Here is a 5,983-nt window from a genome sequence, read left to right as displayed (position 1 = left end):
TTCGCGCGCCGTGCCCACCGCCGTGGGCACGGCGCGCGACGCGGAGCGCTTCATGGAGCCGAGGGAGCAACGCGGCCGCGGTGAACGAGTCCGATAGCGACGAAAACGAACTAAAACGCAAGAAAAATACCCCTACGGTGCTTCAAAAGCACCAAAGTATAAAGTAGGGCGTCGGCAGGAGGCGCAAAAGAGGCAGTTGCCCCCCCCCCCCCCCCCCCAAGCCAGAAAGCCTACCCCCCCCCCCCCCCCCCCCCCCCCGCACTTCCCCAGCTCTCTCGGGTACGGGGGATCGGATGACGTCGAGCCATAACTTTCCTAGGAAGCGGAGAAACCGAAAGCAATCCTAAAAATAAAATCCACACACTTTCGTTTCCTTTGCATCCTTCAGCAATAAATACAAAAAAGAATAAGTTCTCTCCTCGATTCATTGCCTGGCTTGCAACCAGCCGCGCCCAGCTGAAAAAAAAAAAAAAAAAAAAAAAAGCATAGGGAGGGTCATCCACGGACCACTTCCGAGAACATCGCAGTACTGAGTTGTCAAGAATCACAGACATTCGGGTGAAAGTCGGTAATAGGCCCCCCAAAACAGAGCGTCTTCTACACAGAGCGGGATTCTTCCAAAAAGCCCAACAGATCAAATCGGCGTAGCTATGAGCTGGAGATAGTCCCCGCTCCCCCTTCGCTTCGTGCCCCTCCTAAAACCGTGAGCAGTGGAGCGAGCCGGGGGGGGGGGGGGGGGTTCGACTCCTTAAACAGAGCACTCCTCACGCCAGTGCTCTGTTTGGTATATGTGCCTTTGGGTGTTTCTTCTTCTTTTTCCGCAGTATGTTGTAGTCATGGGAAAGGAGAAGAGGGGGGTCAAAATCGGGGCCAGGCGTTCTCGTTCGGACAATGCAGTTCTGCGAAGCTCTGTCCGCACCATGTCAACAACGATGCTCCCCAGGGCCATAACTCACGCGGGAGAGGCCTGTCGGACCGTCCTCGTTGGCACCATCGCGTTCACACACGTGACACTGTCAAATATCTGTGACAGAGTGACACACTTTGCTTTTGCTGGCTCTCTCTTCCTGGCCCAGTTGCTAGAAAGAGCCACAATCCGCACTCAATCCCACTTTTTTATATAACCGCGGGCTGATCATGGTCAGAAGTGAAAATGGACATCATAAGCTTTTTTAAACGGAAAGCTGACAGTGTTAATGGCAATCCATCTTGTGCAACGAAGAAGCACGTGACCTCAGAGCCGTGTCATGACCCGGAATCTATCGATGCACCTGCTGTTTCCGTCACTCCTGATCATGCTCCGGCGTTAAAGAACCAGCTGGACATTGGCTTTGCCCTCAACTCGACTCTCACAGGTATGTCAAACTCGTCTTTAACTTCATGCAAAGCTGAGCTTGATCATATACATAAAAAACCAAGGTAAAGATAAGAAGCAGCGGGCTAAAAGTTCACTCCGCTTACTGAAATGAGACAGAGCGAGCATGGAAAGTATATAGCGAGCCCAATCAATGGCCAAATTAGGGGATGGGGGGGGGGGGGGGGGGGTAGTCCTGATTAAACGCCCAGTACGGGACTCTGCTAGTACATACAAGGTGTACTCGCAAATGCGGGGCAACTCGCTTCTGCGAAAACTACGCATCGCAAAGAAAAAAAGTTGATGCCGTACGATAATGTGTGCCAACGGTACACACACACACACACACACACACATACGCACACACACATATATGTATATATATATATATATATATCTTTTTTAGAAAATTAGTTTTTGATTATTTGTTTAGGAATTAACTTTGTATTAGGAACTAGCTCAGACGCCCGTCTCATTCTCGCCTGCCTCCCCCTTAGGAAAGAGGGGGGAGGCAGTCGAGAGAAAGAGGCTAGGAGGAAGGGAAGCGTAGCGGCACCCAGAGGTCAAAGCTCAATTATTTTTATTATTTATTTAGGGATACTACCAGCTCCAGTCAAGGAGCTATAGTAGGAGTGGTTCCAACATTAACACAGTACACGCAGCAATACTAAGCGAACATTAAATAAACACGTTAATCGTAGCGTTCCGCAGCCGCTATAAAAGCATGAACAGAGGTTAAGGTCACAATATCATTACTTAGATTATTCCAGCCGCGAATTGCCCGAGGAAAAAAAGAATACCGGTAACAGTCATTTGCAAACCTGTATTGCCTTAAAGATCTAGAGTGGTTTAATCCTGAGGACCCGGACAATGATGGCTGTAAGTAACTGGTGCTATCAATGTGAATGCTGCCATTTAGTATGTTATATAAAATTTTTAACCTTTCGACATCGGTTCTTTTATCCAATGATTGAAGCTGGGCCCTTGCAAGTAACTGAGTGGGGGATGTATTCCTGTTAAAGTTATTATATATAAATCGGGCTGCTTGCTTTTGAATACTTTCGAGTTTGTTAATACCAACCTTTGTGTAAGGCGACCACACTGATGAGGCATACTCTAAAATTGGTCTTACGAATGCTTTGTAGGCTATGAGCTTAGTATCAGGATCGGCAAATTTTAATTTCCTTCTTAGCGCAAACAGAGTACCTCTTGCTTTGTTGACGGTCGTTTCCAGGTGCAGGTTCCAGTTTAGCTTGTTATTGAATATTAATCCAAGATATTTGAATTCGTTTACCCATTGTAATGATTGACCGCTGAGATTGTAACTGAATAAAATTGGTCTTTTTTGACATGATACTGTCATAACAGCTGTTTTATCATAATTTAGTTTCATTTGCCATTGAGTACACCATTTAAATATTTCGTCGAGTGCTTTCTGTAACTTATAACCTTGTAGTGACGTGTTCAGTCGCATAGCCAGGCGTTTCTTCTCGCCGGGGCACGCGCGCGCGCGACTTTTCCCATTTTTTTACGAGAGGGGAGGCAGCCGAGGGGCTAAACGGGCGAAACGTCTGTACCGTGGTCTCATGGCCTCCAGGATCGGCTCGCGTCGCAAGTAGACTACTATGAGCTCGCCGATCTCGGAGGCCGCGGTGGCCTGTACCTAGTTCCGCGTTTCGGCCGCGGAAAACCAGAACGGCTGCCAAAAAAAAAAAAAAAAAAAAAAAAAAAACACGCAAAAAAAAAAAAAAAAAAAAACTGAATTAGAGAGTGCGTTTAAAATTAAAGGGTTCTTCACAACGCGGTAAAATTGGTGCAACAATTTATTATGTGTGCGCGTGACTTAGATACACTGTCTTGTTATTTTATTGTGTACAGTACATATGATGCCAATACTTGCATATAAAATCTTCGTACTTTTTTTTTATCTCTGAGGTAATTATAAACTAAGTGGACTGTTTTGCTGTTTCGCCGCGTCATGGACTATATTCCTTACTTTTTTTCGCTGTGTGTACATATCTATAGAAGTGTGTTTTTCTTACGTTGAAATTACTGATGCATTGTACTTTTTAAAGTAATTGTTTAATAAAAAAATATTATGTGCATCTTGCAAGCTGTATTTAGCTTTTTCGTATTTTACTGTTAAACGACGCCCAACCCCCCCCCCCCCCCCCCCCCCCCCCCCCCCAAGACAAAATCCTGCCGACGCCCATGCCTAGTTTCGGTCAAAAATACCCTTTAAAGTCGTAAAATGCTGCTAAACCACGCTCAAAAGGTCCGGCCAGACGACACCCGCGATAGAAAGAGACCTCGAAGATGGCGACTGTGATGGGCGATGCCAGCGAACTTAGCGAGTGACGTCAAGTGAATGCCACGCTTACGCGTCTCAAGATTACGAAAGACCAGCAAGCGTACATAGCCCTTCTAGGTAATTTCGAAAGCAGCGACTCAATCTTGTCGCAATTACGTCATGTTAACGCCGCAGATACATTATAGGAGAGGGAAGCAATGAGTGGAATCCCGCTGAGCGCATGTTCCCTGGTGACGGAACGGCGTTCCTGAAATGATAGACATCAAGCACTAATTCAATCCGCACAAGACACCTCAGCAGCCATACCAGCACGAACTTTCGGACGTAACCTGCGCAAATAATAAGTATCGTTTCAGCTGGGCTCCCTCATGGGTTAGATAAACAGGGGGTTGTTTTTTATATATTTTTTTCGTCTTGAAATTGTTGTTACCTTGAGGCCATTGTTCTAAAAGCTAATTGTCCATTCATCCTAAGGAAATATCAGTCGCGCTTTTTCCATTGTGGACTTGGCAAAACACCTTGGACCGCAAAAATCTGCGCGCAAGTTACGAGCCTTTTTTTTTATATGTATTTTATTCTTCTCGCTGGCTCCGAGGTTGACCGAAATGACACCTTGTTTTTGTCTTTTACATTTTTCATGGTCAACCGTTTGGACGCAGTTTCATTGTCCGACTCGACGTCGCCGCTGTTGCTGAACACGGACAAACACGACACGCCCGAATGATAAGCGTGGATTTAAACGCTGCAACGTGCTTCAACATTCCTGGCACGTGGCTATTTTCGCACGAGTGCGCCTCTTTATTTTTGTAAGCCCATGGCGTTTCACTTCGACGCTGAGGCGTCGTTGTTTGTGTCCTGAGAAGACAAGCTTCGACTTGTTTCTCGGTTAAATGTGCAATACAACAATCATGGACACGAAATCGAGCGGGAGGAAAAAAGATCGATATGCAAAGCGAAGTGGGAGTCGACATTCCGTGACATCGCCTCTTCTGCTGCTGCCGGACCTGCTGGCGCCATCTCTGTTTGGGTCGGTGAAACTGGCGACACGTTTGGCGCGTGCTGCCATCTATCCGAATTGTATTGAACTATGCAGCAAATTCAACCAAACCGAGTGCATAATTATAATTTATACAAAATGTTCTCTATTGGTTATAAAGACCCGAGACTAAGAGATATGATCTAAGCCGTCCTAGAAACAGTTTAACGTGATATAATTATACGATAAATAGGATACGTATCAGGAAACAATAATAACATTTTGGAGGTCCGCAACCAAAGGAAATGCAGAAATGGGCTGCCTTATATACTCCCCGTGCATAGTAGGGTGGTGTACTTCCAAAGTACATATACTAAAATTGGAACGATACAGAGAAGATTAGCATGGCCCCTGCGCAAGGATGACACGCAAAATCGTGAAGCGTTCCACATTTTTTGCCATATACCTTTCCGGCGATATTTTTGCGAAGTGCTGCCGCACTTTTGCACGGCATGAATCGATTAGCGTGTTTGTGCCTCCGCGGTTCCACCGAACTCGCGTAGTTGCTGAAGCAGTTCTTTTCCAATATTTTGTTTTTGTTGTTTTTGTTCTGGCGCATCGGCACATCCTTCTTTTTTTTTTTTGGGGGGGGGGGGGGGGGGGGGTTACGAACACGTTTAATGGGGTTCCTATCTTGAATTTCTCTATTGGATAGATGTGTATGCTTCATGTACGCGCAAAATAAAAACACGAGTAGAAAATGTTTTCTTTCTCTCCCCCACCCCCTCCCCCAACGCGCGCGTTCGCAATCACGCTCACACGCACACACATACACACACACACAAATAAAGAGAAACGTCGACCAAGTTACATTACAAGCTACGCATAACACGGAAATAACCTTGCTTTATTAGTTTCGTGCAATTAACCTTTTAATTCGTGAAAAGCATCAATCATAATTATATTGGTCATTAGCAGCAACCCCTAAACCACTCTATGTTAAAAATAATATTTGGAGTGTGTGCTTCGTTTTTCTGAGTCCCGCAAATGCGTGCAAGGTCGACGCTCTGGCGCGGTTTTTGTTTTCTGTTTGTCATCATCCGCAGTTTCGCTTCGCAAGTCATGAGCCGATAACTTTTTTTAGGCGCCGCCAGGTTTCCTACGCTTGCCCAGTCTTTTTATCCATTTAAAATTGACTGATCATAGCGGTTTTTGTTGACACCCAACTAGTTTATAATAATAAAAAAAAAAAACGGTGTTTTGTTTTACTGACGGTCATCTTGAACGGGTACGAAACTGTTTTTAATTTATAAAAATAAATCTAAAAATACATACTCAAACG

The 5,983-nt window shown here is 45.3% G+C and overlaps 1 non-coding gene across 1 annotated transcript; it reads left to right on the top strand.

Moving 5' to 3' along the window:
• The first annotated feature begins 4,994 nt into the window (after positions 1–4,994).
• Positions 4,995–5,097, top strand: LOC8028052. The gene has a single exon (XR_003919978.1). It is a non-coding gene; the product is annotated as a U6 spliceosomal RNA (small nuclear RNA).
• Positions 5,098–5,983: the final 886 nt, after the last annotated feature.

This window comes from Ixodes scapularis, unplaced genomic scaffold (genome assembly GCF_016920785.2).
Source record: "Ixodes scapularis isolate PalLabHiFi unplaced genomic scaffold, ASM1692078v2 PGA_scaffold6__148_contigs__length_123643588, whole genome shotgun sequence".
Classification (NCBI taxonomy): Eukaryota; Metazoa; Arthropoda; class Arachnida; order Ixodida; family Ixodidae; genus Ixodes; species Ixodes scapularis.
This window is presented reverse-complemented; position numbering and strand designations above follow the sequence as displayed.